Source organism: Diabrotica undecimpunctata, chromosome 7 (assembly GCF_040954645.1).
Source record: "Diabrotica undecimpunctata isolate CICGRU chromosome 7, icDiaUnde3, whole genome shotgun sequence".
NCBI lineage: Eukaryota > Metazoa > Arthropoda > Insecta > Coleoptera > Chrysomelidae > Diabrotica > Diabrotica undecimpunctata.
The window spans coordinates 133,762,829-133,777,751 of NC_092809.1; the positions used below are offsets into that span (position 1 = coordinate 133,762,829).

The 14,923-nt window shown below is 33.1% G+C and overlaps 1 protein-coding gene across 2 annotated transcripts in view; it reads left to right on the top strand.

Annotated features, from left to right (window-relative positions):
- Positions 1-14,256: 14,256 nt before the first annotated feature.
- The window catches only part of LOC140445865 (uncharacterized), a 151,532-nt gene continuing 150,865 nt past the window's right edge, over positions 14,257-14,923 (top strand). The window contains exon 1 of one of the 2 annotated variants that reach the window (XM_072538262.1): positions 14,257-14,381. The gene's annotated coding sequence lies outside the window, so the exon portion shown is untranslated. Of the gene's footprint in view, positions 14,382-14,410; positions 14,526-14,923 lie in introns of those variants that run through there. The other variant, XM_072538263.1, reaches the window with a different exon arrangement.

A 14,923-nucleotide genomic window follows, 5' to 3' on the forward strand; every position in this document is an offset into this window, starting at 1 on the left:
CATGTGTGGTCTTATTTTATTGTATTTAACAAATCAAATTGAAAACTTTAGAACTTACATTTATCTAATATTTGAACATATTTAGAAAGTAAAAAATGTATAAATATGCGATTTTGCGATTTACCATAAAATTAAAAACATAAATCTCTTATGTGTTTTATTTGTTTAACTAAGGTAAATTAAAAGTATACATAAAATGCTGTAGACAGATTTATTTAATACTAATTATTTCATAGTTTTGTATAAAGGAAAATAGAAATAATTCAGAACCATTTAATAATTCTGTCCATATTATGTTCCAGTATTTTTGAAAATAGTGCTTCTTTTGTCTGTTTCATTAATATTTTAGAACGGATCGTTTTCGATATTTCCCTTTCAGTCTGATTCAGTTCTGTTTTTTGTTGATGGGTTTGAAGGCCTGCTGTTAAGCCTTATTTCCATCAAGATCTTGTTTCAACAGGTGTTTAGATATTTTTCTATCTGCGCCACTTGAATTCGCTCTTTGTTTAATCTCTTTTGGTCAGTGTTGAGCTTCTTTAATTTTTTTATAACTAGGATTTTTTTTCATCCGGATTTCATAGCGTCTTATACCTTCCGCTTTCCATTCTCGCTTGTCATTCCAATATCCAGCCTGAAGATTTCTCTTCGACATTGCTCTGTGAATACCATCTAACCATGTCTGTTTTGGTCTTCCAATTTTCCTTCTTTAAACTGTTACCCATTTTATTATCTGAAGTTGTCTATTACCTATTCTTTGGATATGGGCATACCAAATAAATTGTCTGCGTTTAATTTCTTCAATAATAGTTGTTGGGACTTATATTTTGTCGTATTTGGTCATTGGGTATTTTTTTCAGTCTTAATTTTTTGGATCTTCTCCAAAAATCACTTTCTTTAAACAATAAGCGACGTTCCAGAAATTTGTTTAGCTCCCATGCTTGGCATCCACACAGTACGATACTTTTAAAGATTGAGTTAAAGAGGAGGTATTTTCTTTCTGTGAAAGATGACTTTAACTTTGAGCGCGTTAGAGAATTCAAGTATCTTGGAACAACAATAACTGAAGACAATAACGGATCACAAGAAATAAACAACAGGATCCAGGCCGGCAACAGATGTCTTTTTGCCCTCCAAAACCTTATAATATCGAAACAACTAACAAGACGTACGAAGATACAGGTCTATAAAACAATCATACATTGTGATGTATGGAAGCGAAACGTGGACGATAACAAATGCAAACAGAGAGACTATGTGTTTGGGAAAGAAAAATCCTAAGGAAGATCTTTAGCCCTGTGCTAGATAAAGCATCAGGACAATATAGGATAAGAACTAACAAAGAGCTCGAAGAACTTTACCCAGACGCCAACATCAAAAAAGAAATAAAGTCCAGAAAACTCCAATGGGCAGGACACCTCAGAAGACATTCTGACGAACGAACAGTAAGACTGGTGTGGGAGGATGTCCCAACTGAAAGGAGACCTAGACTAAGCACTATGGGCGTGGAGAATTGGATGGCGGCTGCTCAAGACCGAAAACAATGGAGGCATGTTGTCGAGTCGGCTAAAACCCACGAAGGATTGCAACGCCACGGAGTAAGTAAGTAAGTTTTCTTTCTGTAACGTTTTTTCCTCTTATTATCATTTCCTTTATCTGCTTTTCAGTCCGGCTACTAGAGTTAATTGTTGTGCCTTAATATGTGTATTTCTTACAAGCTAATTACAGTGATTTCACCTATGATTAGATTTTCTGTGGGGATTCCAATATACGGGTACATATTATGTTTTTGACCGATTTACGTATAAACCCCATTCTTTATATTCTTTAAATACCATTTTAGCCATGAATTCTAGGTTATCTTTGACCTGGGCTATAACCACTTAATCATTAGAGAAATGAAGGGTGTATAAAGTATTCTTTTCATTGAATTATACGCCCATTTCACAGCAGGATCTTCTCCACCTTCTTAGGCCTTCATTTAGATATATTTGAAACAGAAACGGAGAAAGACAGAATCCTTTAGTTATAAGGAATTCTTCCAATATGGTATTTTCTACTTTAATATTTGATGTGGTTTGATTGTACAGTTGCTGCAATAATCATCATATTATTTATTATAGAATTTTTTCTAGGTCTTGCCATAGTTTTTTTACTGGTACTGTATCGTATTATTTTGTTACATTAACAAATAAGAGATGAATATGTTGGTTTCTTGATATTTTTTTCCCTGCTTGTTGTTCTATTTCATACGGTTCATACTCTTTTTCGATTAAATTTTTAAAGATTTTTCCATACAGTCAACTAAAGGAATTGGTAGCTGAGTGGTTCTAGACCAGTGGTACTGTATGTATGCATCTATAGTTTCCTTATCAGGTTTTTGTTTTTTTTTGTGTGAACGAACGTAATTCATGCTTCTTTCCAACTCATTGATATTTCTTCTCCGTTTATATATCCTGTAAATAATTACTTCAGATAAGACGTCAACTTCGATGTTCTTCAATGGCCATTTAGGTCCTGATGTCTTAATATTTTTCTTGGATGTTAATACTTTTTCTAACATTTCTGCTGTCACATAACTAGAGGAACTTTATTTAACTATTTTCTCTTTGTTTTTATTACTACAGCTTGGAACAGAATCAAGTTCCATAGTTTCATGGTTTTTTAAGGTTTACTACGCGTTTGCTCTCCCTTGTCAAGCTCAATGATAATTAAAGAAAATAAAATAAAATGAAATTAAGTGCATACTAAGGTACATTTGAATAATAAGAAATTTTAATTAAAATCCTCACGTGTTATCGTGGTATGGGATAAGATATCCCATACCACGATGATACGATTTCTTCTATTAGTGAATGTTATATGACCGACTGTCTTACTTTTATTATCTTTAATTACCCATATTTTTAGTTAAATATTTGGATTCTGTTAAGGTTGATCTAAAACAGTTTGAAAGCAGTATCTAAATTAGGATTTAAAGCTTATAATAATACTTACATTATGAAGCAGAAGAACAAGCAGGATTTCGTAGGGGTCGATCCACTATTGACCACATTTTCTCCTTAACCCTAATAATAGAAAAAAAGATGACACGGAATCAACAGATTTATATGTTGTTCGTCGACCTACGGAAAGCCTACGACAGCGTTCCACTGAAGAAGCTGTGGCAATAAATGGAAAGCACGAATATTAAATACAACCAACTAATAACAAAAATAAAAGCAGGAATACAAATAACAAAAGGATTTATAACATCAAAAGGATTAATGCAAGGATGTTGTCTGCCCCTCACTTTATTTAAAATATACCTCGAAAGTGCTTTAAAAGATGGAAACAAAAATGCAGGACAATGGGGATACCGCTCACCAACACTATGGTATATACGCTCAACTTTGCAGACGATCAAGTAATAATGGCTAAAGATTATGACGATTTAAACTATATGGCACGAAAATTAATTGAAGAGTATGATATATGGGGTCTAGAAGTAAATAAAAAGAAAACCGAATACCTGTGCATTGGAGTAGAACAAAAAGATCTTACATTAGACGATAACACCACGATAAAGCACTGCTGTGACTAAAAATATCTAGGTATCACTATTTCACAAGATGGAACATTAGACAAAGCCATAAGAGAGAGAAATGCGTGAGGGAGAAAAGCCATCACAATGTTAAACAGCATTTTATGGGATAAATCCATCAGCAAAGAAAATAAAAAGTGGATATATGAGACTATAGTAAAGAGTATCACTTTGTACAGCTGTGAGGTATGGCCACTGAAAGAAAGAACACTGGCAACGCTGAAAGCGACGGAAATTGGTTTTTGGAGAAGAGCCGCAGGAAGATCTAGAAGAGAAAGGATTACCAATGAATGCATTAGAGAAATAATGGGAATCAAATGAACAATCACAGATAACCTAACAATAAAACAACTTATCTGGTTCGGACACATGAAATCAAATTAAAATGGTTCAATATCAAAAGAAATATTAAAATGGCAACCAGAAAGAAAGAGAGAACGAGGTATACCGAGAAAAAGTTGGAGCTAAGGAATAAATAAAGAACTGAGAGATAAGGACATAGAAGAAGACCTATGAAACAACCGGTCGAGTTAAGTGGCGATTGGAAGTCGGAAAACGGCGAAGAACGTTATAAACCGACAAGTAGTAGTAGTATAAATGAGTTAAAGCTGTATAAAGTAGAGAAAGAAGTGGTCCAAGCTTTCATTGGATTTAAACTTGTATACTGATCGTTAAGTTTTACAAGGAAATGCTAATCATTAAGGTAGAAGTAAAACAGTTTAGAAAAAAAACTTGTCGACCTTTGTAAAACAGTGCAGTGTGTCAGACTATTGAGAGCTTAGAAAATTTACAAAAAAGCTGCTGAACGGTATTTCTTTTCTTATAGAGCTTCAATAATACTATTACAGATGTAGTGAATTTGCTCTACGACGAGATGCTGCTTTCTTAATCCAAACTGGTTCAAAATTAAAATCGTTAAAATCAAACAAAGTTTATTTAGTACTTAAGGTACTTATATTTATGTATTCCTTTCATTATTAATCATTATATCGACGCCAATCTCTTAATTTATTCTCCATTGATATATTGTGTAAATGGATTTTCAACCAAATTTTTGTTGCCCACTTTATTTTTTATCCAAAATCTTACTGTATAGTATTTTTATTAATAATGTACATATTTCTCTATAGTACCTATATTGTGTTCTATTTTTTCTTAAAGATTGGTAAATATAGATACTTCCTGACGGGTGTTCTTTGTTTCTTTTATAGGTTTTTCGATTTCTCCCTCTGTTGTTTTTATCCCTGGTCTATGGAAATTATTTATTTATTCTGCGGTCTCTTTCTCTCTAAAAAATTATAAATTAATGTCTTGATTCACAATACGTACTCTCTAATGTTCACTCGCTAATATGGATTATTGGGTATGAAAAACATACAATCAAAATTACGTAATTAACAAATAAAAACGACCACTAAAAATGCCTATTATTTTGTTAATTAATACCATTTTTCTTAAACTTATTGATTTTCACAATAAAAACTAAAACACACTTCCTATACAACATTATAAATGACGCTATCAAACTTCAGTTTTGTCAACTCTACAAGTTGTGTTTAAATATGGTTAAAAATTACCTACTGTCTTCTTCTTTAAACAAAATATGTGTATTTTAATTGAAGGATCATTAATTAACTTGACCAAATCTTATATCATACTCGCACAAGAAATCTTTTTAAAATAACTAAAAATTTCTAGAATACAAAACGCTTACAATGTACAGAGTGAATATTAATAATTCCTCATGCTTTTCAATTTATAAATTTTGTTGTCTTTTCCATAAGGCGTTCCAATCAAATCTATTAAGTAGTATACATTTGTAGATTGGAAAAAAGAAATATATGTCATTAAGTCATTCTGCTCCTCAAAATTTTTGTATAATTGCGAGCTGTTTTAATTTCAGACTGCCAATACTTCTGGTTTATCAGCTATTTTTAATGTTCCTTGTGTTCAACGGTGTAACTCCTTATATGAACTTAAGCCATTCGCAAAATAATGCATCCATAATGCAGTCGTACAGCTTATGTTTTATTATTTCTTTTGTATTTTCGCAGAAATGATAGTCCTTACTGGTTTGCTGATCTTATTATTGAAGGCATTTTCTGTTTATTTTCCAAGCAAATCGATTATTTTTTTGACTTATTTTAATAGAACATTTTGGAGTTTGAGGCGATATTTGTACAAATATTTTTGTTTTCTTCATTCCTATTAAGCTAGTGAGATCAAGTTGATTGATTCTCAGACCGAGAATCTCTTTTTACATGGCTTAGTAAGTCAACATAAGTGCAAAGATAAGGTAAGCTCCTGATTTGGGTAATTTTACACCTTTCTTATTTCCCTGATTCCCCTGCTATATTATAAGTAAAGTTATTAGATTAGTTCACTCGCGGCGCAACAGAGTTAAACCACAAATGACTCACCACGTTTAGAACAATTTAAATAAAACCTTTAAGACTACTGTAAATCGTGGCGCCACCAAAAAGAGTTGTACGTTAGAGCCACTAGCCTGAGCAATATCTTACATAAAGTATATGGGCTAAGCCACCACAAAACAATTATATCAATATCGCACTTACAATATTACAGAACATACCCTTTTTAATAATACCATGTGAGTGCTACATTCCTCCAGTGTTATTATATGGAGTTGAAGCCTGGACACTGACGCAAGCCACAGAAAAGCAGATTGAAGCCTTTGACATGTGGACCATGTCACCAACGTTGAGGTCCTACAGCGTATGGCAAAAGAAAAAAAAGTGCTCAATTTAGTGAAACAACCTAAGCTTGAGTCTCTCTGTGCCACGTGCTCTAGCCACGTGATGCGGAACGAAGAAAAATATCGAATTTTTTAACTCGTTATGCAAGGTAAAGTATTTGGCAGGAGAGGACCGGGATGCCGTCGTATCTCGTGGTTGAAAAACCTCCGACAATGGTTTGGGATGACCTACGCGGAGCTGTTTCGCAGAGCAGTCAACAAAACCATGATAGCCTTGAGGATCGCCAACATCCGGACCAGATAAGGCACTAAAGAAGAAGAAGAATGTAAATAATGTCAAAAACTGTCTGTTTTGATTCCAAAAAGTGAATACAATTGACAGTTTACATTGTACCAATCTTAACTTCCTGTAAATGACATATGGCGCAAATATTCAAATTTTGTTTAGTGGATATTATTATTGTAATACCTCCACTAATCAATAAAACAAAATTTATAGGTTATCTATACCTAAAATTTTCAATAATATGTGCAGCTTTTCAGCAACTAGATCTTTAGTCCACACATCAGCTGGCATAACATCAATAGGCATATATTTTATATTAATAATTGTGTCAGATATTAGGTCTCTCAAAAAATGATATCTTACATCAATATGCTTACTTCTTTGGATTTTCTGATAAGTTTAATGCACTTTGATTATTGTTACATAAAGTAATACATTCCGTTTTTTCAATTTAATCATTTAAATTACTAGCAAATCCCTTAGAAAAACAGCCTCTTTAGCAACCTCTGACAAGGCTATATATTTTGACTTGCAGTTAGATAAAGCTATCGTTCTTTGTTTTGCATTTTGCCAAGATATTGCAGAGCACAAAGTTTAAATACATATCCAGTAAAGGATCTACGATCTAATGTATTGATTGCCCAATCGGCATCTACACAACCTTGCAATTCTGAATCATCTTTTGAGTAAATTAGGGAATAATTAATCATTATCATCATAAGTGGCTCGACAATCCGTTGTGGATCTTGGCCTGTTCACAAAGAAGTCGCTACTCCTGTCGATTCCTGGCAACTCCCCTCCATCTTCTAACCTTTAGAATCTGTAGGTCTTCTTCCACATCATCAATCCATCTCATTCGTGGTCGTCCTCTGCTTCTTGTGCCCTTTGGTTTTGAAAATGTTAATCTCTTCGTGTATTCGTGATCTGACATCCTAGCAATGTGTCCAGCCCATCTAAGTCTCTGCACTTTAATAATGAATTTCACAATATCTGGATCGGTGTATAACTGATATAGTTCAAAGTGTTATCTTCGACACCATAGCCCATTTTCATTTACGGTCCCAAAAATCTTTCTAAAAATTTTTCTCTCGAAAATACCAAGAAGTCTTTTATCATTTTGAAATAAGGTCTACGTTTTAGCCCCATATATCAAAACCGGTCTTACTAAGGTCTTGTATATATTAAGCTTTACTACACGTTTTATATTTTTATTTTTTAAATGTTTCTGGAGACTGTGAACAGTTCTGCTTGCTATTGCTATGAGTCTTTTTATTTCGTCGCTTGTCGTGTTTGTTGCGTTTACTAGCGATCCAAGATATGTAAATTCTTTGACTTGCTCAAAGGTATGGTTGTTAATTTGAATTCTCTGTTGGATATTTCGAGAGTTTTTAGAAAATAACATATATTTGGTTTTTTCTTGTTTACCATAAGTCCTAATTTACTTGCTGCATCCGCAAGCCTTGTAAAACACCGCATCATGTCTCTCATACTTTTGCCTACTATAACTATATCGTCAGTGAATGCGAGAATTTGCGTCGATCTATTAAAAATAGTTTCATTTATTCTAATACTTAATTGTCTGATTGCCTTTTCCAAGGCAATACTAAAGAGGTGACACGCCTACGCGCCCCCTGTCTCAGACCATTATTAACGTCAAAGAACGTAGAGTTTTCTCCTTCAATTCTAACGCATGAGCTTACGTTTTGCGTTGTTAGTTGGGTCAACTTAACTAACTTAGGTGAGATCCCAAAGTATATCATTGTATTATATAATGCAGTTCTTTTCACACTGTCATATGCTGCTTTGAAGTGGATGAAGAGATGGTGTGTATTTATGTTATATTCTAGTGACTGTTCTAGAATCTGCCTATGTGCTTGAATTTGATGTGTAGTTGACTTTCCATCAGTAAATCTGCATTGATATTGACCAATATCCTTTGTAAAATGTTTAAGTATTTCAAATAATACATTGTCGAAGATTTTATAGGCAGATGCTAACAGAGTAATGCCTCTATATTTCTTACACTCTAGTTGATCACCCTTTTTATGCAACGGATATATTATTCCCTTCAGCCACTCTTCTGGTACCCATTCATTCTGCCATATAAGTACTATTAGTTTATGGATCGCTGCAAAAAGTTGATCACCACCTTTTTTATACATTTCTGAACAGATTTCATCGATTCCTGGGGATTAATTGTCTTTGAGTTTGCATTTGACACTTCTTCTCTTGTTGGGTCTTCACTGTGTAGTTGACGTTGTAAATTTTGTTGATTTTCTATGTTGTTACCTCCTTCAATATCGTTTATATTTAGATGTTCGCTGAAATGTTGTGCCCATTTGTTAAGCACTGAGTTTTTATCATGTAGAATTTCACCGTTAGTGTCTTTACAAATTTTTAATCGTGGTTTAAATTCTCGCTTAAATTCTCGCTAGTATTTAAGGATTTGTAGTATCTCCTCGTTTCATTTTTATCGAATAAACTTTGTATCTCACTGAGAGTGTTCTGTTCGTATTCCCTCTTCTTACGATGGTGGGCGAAAATATATTCTCTCTTCCGACGTTGGAATTAAAGTCTCCTGCTATTATTTTGATGTCAATTTTTGGGCACTCATCGTACTCTCGGTCTAGTGCCTCATAGAACATTTCTAATAATGCTAATATTAGCGAACTTCCCTTTAAGTTTTATTCGACATATCCTATAATCAATAGCTTTGAAATCGATGACACTATGTTTGACCTTGATGTACAATAAATCCGGTATCAAATTCGTGTCGGTTAGGATATCCACTGTAGTAAATATTGCAGTTATTTTTTTTCAGGATGCCTGAGCTAATTCACTTCATTTCCTTTAAAGCAATGATATGTGCTTTGGAATTATTCATTTCTTGTATGAGCATAGCCGTGGCTCCAGGCTGATAAAGGCTTCTTACGTTCCACGTGAAAATTTTTAAATCATTATCCTTATTTCGTTTGCGAGTTCGTCGTAGGTTAGACAGTCCGGTTTCTTTCTTTGTAGCTCTCATAACAAAAGGTTTTTTACAGGATTGGGTAGTTAACCCAATGCCAAACCCCCTTTTCGGAGGGCCATTTCACCCGCTCTCGTCAGTTCTCGACCCAACTTTCCACCCAGGTTGGATACCGGATCTCCTGTTGAGTTGCTCGGTTTACAGGGGACACCAGCGTGAAGGTGAGAGTCGGATTTGAGTAAAAGAGGCTAATTGGAGTAAACTAACTGGAATCAACTCTATGTTTTCGCATTCTACCCCTTTATCACCCAGAGAAGAAGAAAATAATTAATAGTGTCTTTTAAATACCTCAATACTCTTTTTGCACCCTTCCAATGAGACTCATTATATGTATACATCATTAAATTGGTTCAAGAAACTGGCTGTAAATGATATATCTATTATGGTTAAAACAGATAAATACATCAAACTACCAATAAGCCTCTGATAAAGAAATTTATCTCTAATAGAATTGTTACTATCATCAATTGTTATAGATAACTTTGTTTCAATTGGAGTTTGAACTCCTTTGGCATCACTTATGTTAAATATCTTTAACAAGTGAATAATAGAGTTTTTCTGAGTTAAAGTAATATACCCTTTGTTTGGATCAAAATCTATTTACATACCTAAACATTCCTTAATTCTACCCAAATATTTAATAACAAATTTTTTTTCAGCTCATTTTTTAGTCTACTTATTTCACTTTCATCACTTGAAAACAGAAAATAATCACCTATATATACCGCTACGATCATAATTTTATTATTTTCTCTTTCTATATAGATACAAGGTTCATGATTTGATTTCTTATAATAAATATTTTTCAAAAAATTATTTACTTTATAATTTTAGGCCTAGACCATTTAGAAATACTGTTTTAACATCTAAATGAGTAATATGCGAACCTAATTTTACAGAAAGTGAAAAAAGCAAAGTTAAACAAGAATGTCTTATTACTGACGCAAAAGATTCTGTATAGTCCATTTATTCTCTTTTATTAAAACCCCTAGCCACAATCTTGCACGATATGTAACTTTATTTTCACTAATACACTTTAACTTTAACACCCACTTATCAATTACACTACTATTTTCTGGCACATCTACCACATCCCATGCATTGTGGTCACGGAAAGATTGGACTTCATCCATTACGGCTTCTCTCCACTTTGATCCATCAGAACGTTGTAATGCCTCCGAAACTGTCAATGGAACATCATCTATGTCACTTGTTTTCGCACACCTATATGTTACATATTCACTAAAGTCTTTTCTTTTTCTTAATCTTTTTGACTTCCTGTGTACTTGTAATGTTTCAGGTAAATTAGGCAGTTTAAAGTATTTATCACTTAAGTTATCTTCCTCGTAGTAGCTAGATGCTTCATTACTAAAAATATCATTATCTTTAGTTTCAGTTTCAACATTATCTTTGTTTAGCTCCTCCACTGAATCTAGAGTTTCTTTTGCCTCAAGTTCATCTTTTAAATAAATTACATAGAAATAAGTAATTTACAGGGATTATACACCCTGTATCCCTTTATATTTTGAGCATGCCCTACTAAAATGTGCAAAATATCCTTTTTCTCCTATTTTAACCTTTTTTCTTTTAGGGCGTGTACCATCACATTGCTGCCAAATATTCGAAAGCCACTAACATTAGGTTTACTACCTGTCCCCATTTCAAACGGTGTTTTGTTTAAACTAGAAGCCAAAGATCTAGTTTTTAAGTAAACAGCTGTGTTTACAGCTTCAGTCCAAAATTTTTTCTTAAGATTGGCATCAAACAAAAGACACTTTTTCTTTTCTACAATTGTCCGATTCAAACGTTCAGATACTCCATTTTGTTCAGGAGTATATGGATTGGTTTTTAATGTATAATACACTTAAATATCTTTCAAATTATTTTGAACAAAATTCTCCACCATTATGACTTCGCATAATTTTTATATGAACACGCCTCTGGTTTTCAGCCATACTTTTAAAATTCTTAAAACAATTAGAAACTTCACATTTTGTTTCAATAAAAGAAATGAAGACAATTTAACTAAAATCGTCTTGGAAAGTAATAAAATATTTATAGCCACCTAATGATCTGTTTTCTATAGGTCCACAATCTTGTTTGCTTACCCTCACAACAAACTGTACAGTTTTGTTTTTAAATTAAATTCCCCTTGTCACATTCACTCAATATATAATTCCATCTTTCGTTTTATTTAAATAAACACTGTTTATATGGTTAAACCTGAATACCACTCAGTTTTAAAGTCTCGTTAAAGTTAGGTGTAAGGCTGGTGGGGTTAAGTTTTGCACTGTTGTCTCCATGCTATCCGGTCTTGTGTTAGATTTCGTGCACTTTCCCATATCAATCTTTTCTTCTCAACTTCTTCTCTGATTTCGTCTACCCACCTAACTCTTGGTCTTCCTCGTTTGTTTTCCCTTGTACTCTCGTTTCAAACACTCGTTTTGTTAATCTTTCATTCGACATTCTACACACGTGCCCGAACCATCTTAGTTGCCCATCTACTATTTTTTCGTTTATTGGTTCTAGTTTTAGGTTTTGTCTGATTGTTTCGTTTCGTATTTTGTATGTCTTCTTTCTGTTTGCCATTTTCCTCAGAAACCTCATTTCCATAGCATTGACTCGAGATTTTTGTCTCCCAGTCAATGTCCATGACTCGCTATTATACATGATTGTAGGTCTAACTACTGATTTAACGACTGCCGTTTTTACCTTCTTCAGTATTTCTTTTTTTCCCAAAAATGTTGTTTTCATAGTGTTAAATAAGCTTCCTGTTCGTCCCATTCTCTCATTTATTTCCATGTCTTGTTTACCGTTTGATTCAATTATTACTCCTAGGTATTTAAAATGTTCCACTTGTTCTAGTTGTTTTCCGTTTAATTGTATTGCGTGTTGTATCTTATTTGAAATTATCATTGTTTTTGTTTTCTCTGTATTTATTTTCATATTTATGTTTGACAGTTCTTCTTCTAGGATTTCAAGGTTGTTCTGTAGGTTTTCTCTGTTTCCTGCTATCAAAACCATGTCGTCTGCAAATAGAAGCTCTGATAGTTGAGTCTGTTTCATTTGCCAGTATCCTAATGTTAGTTTTCTCATTCTTCTCTTGGCTTTCTTTATTGCTTCATCCAGTACCACTGAGAACAGCAGTGGGCTCAACACGCATCCCTGTTTCACGCCTTGACTTGTAGTAAATTCTTCGGATTCCTCGTTGTTGGTTCTCACCGTATTTGTATTATTATTGTACATATCCTTTATAACATTTGTTCTCCTGTCAACTCCTCTTTTCTTTAATGTCCTCCATACGTCCTTTCTTTGTATTCTGTCAAATGCCTTTTCCAGATCAATAAAGCATATATGTATTTCTCTCTTTTTATTGATTACTTTCTCACTTATTTGTCTTATTGTGAATATGTGGTCTTGCGTGCTTTTGTCCTTCCTGAATCCACATTGTGTATCTTCCATAGTTGGTTCTATTTGGGTTTTTATTCTTGTTTCTATTATCCTTGCGAATACCTTCCCTGTTACTACTACCACTTGCAAACGCACTACCAGTGTTACCAATTTCACTTTCCATATCCAATAGTTTTGTTTTAATTGAATCGGTAGAAATCACAATTCCCGAATGTTCGATCGCCATTATCATTGGTGAAAAACGATCAGGTAATCCCGCCAAAAGTAGCGAACCTATCCACCCATCGTTAATTTTAAAACGATTTCCACTCAATTTCTGTCCTTTTTTAACCATTTGGTTGTTCACATAACTTGCCATTGAACTGCAATCTTCCAATCGCGTTGAAATTAGACTTCTTAATAAACTGATTTTTCTCACGTACCCTGAGTCATCAAAAAACTTTTTTAAAGCAACCCAAATTTTGTTCGCGTTTTTGCTTATTTTATATGTATATATAACGATGGATCAAGTAAAAGAACTAACTTGGCTTTATCTTTTTATTGTTTGTCTACTTCGGTTTCAGTATCGTTTAAACTAATGAACAAAAATTCTTAAACAAGATGATAGTTTTGCACTGCAAAAGCCCAATCATCGTAAAGTTCGCGGCCTAAAAAATTAGATTGTAGACATGTAATTCACTGCCATTTTGAACCTTAACACTCACTAGTATACGCCGTTTATCTATTTAGCAACGGCAAAAATCGTCTGAGCCACCACAACCTGTTAAAACTTATAAATGAAACACACCAGTTGAGTATACAAGACTGACTCTATTTTGTTCCAGAAGTGAAGACAATTGACAGTTTACATTGTACCAATCTTAACTTCCTGTAAATGACATATGGCGCTAATATTTAAATTTCGTTTAGTTGATGTCAATATTTTAACAAAACGCCGGTCAAACTCTGAAATATCTTCTAAAATGTACTTTATTGTTAATTATATTCTTTAAATATGTTTCATATTGAATGGTAATATTGAGCTATTCGCTAAATAAAATCAGCAGGAGCTACAAACAAACCAGTAAAGTCAGTGTATTCAAATTCATTTAATTTTGTTTACGCTGTTATTACTTTTGTACGATTTAAGATTATTAAAACTGTTGTTTTAGCTTTGCGTATCTCCCTGTAGACCGGTATAGTATTCCGGCATACACAACGAGAGGAGGTGGCACCAAACCGTGACTCAATACGTACACACACTTGAAATATCAAAAGATGTCCGACTATAAAGAAGATGGCAAATTTAAGATCTTACCAGTTTCACAGCTAGGTGCATACAATCAAAACCGAAATTACCTGAACACTTTTTATAAGAAAAGTAAGTAATCACTAAGAAAAGTGTTTCGCGCTTTCCCTTCAATTTTTAAATTTCGCGCCAAAATTGTGAGTTGTGCGTTGGTGATGTTTGCAACGTGAAAATTTCGTTCTGAAGGATTATTTTTCTTCCACAGGATTGAGTTTGGTTTGTGAAATTTTAGTTATTGTGAATATTTTGAGTAAGAATTATTAGTATGTAGAAATTATTAAAGTTTATTTTGAGAATTTTAAAAATTAAAATTTTTCTAATTAAACAATCTTAAATAATTTGTGAATAAACAGTAGACTAAAAATTATATAAAAAATCTTTAATGTTGGAAAAAAATCAAAAATAGAAACTTATTTTTTCTTTTTAGTCAACGTTTTATTAAATCAAATTATTTCAAATTTTTATTATATTCCAACTTTTAGTTTAATACCAATACATTTATATAAGTTTAAGTCACATAAAAATGAACTTAAATACACTTTTTTAATTACAATTTTTGCTGCTGAAATACATAAATCTATCTGCAATAATTTGCCTTATTATTTTTTTATTAT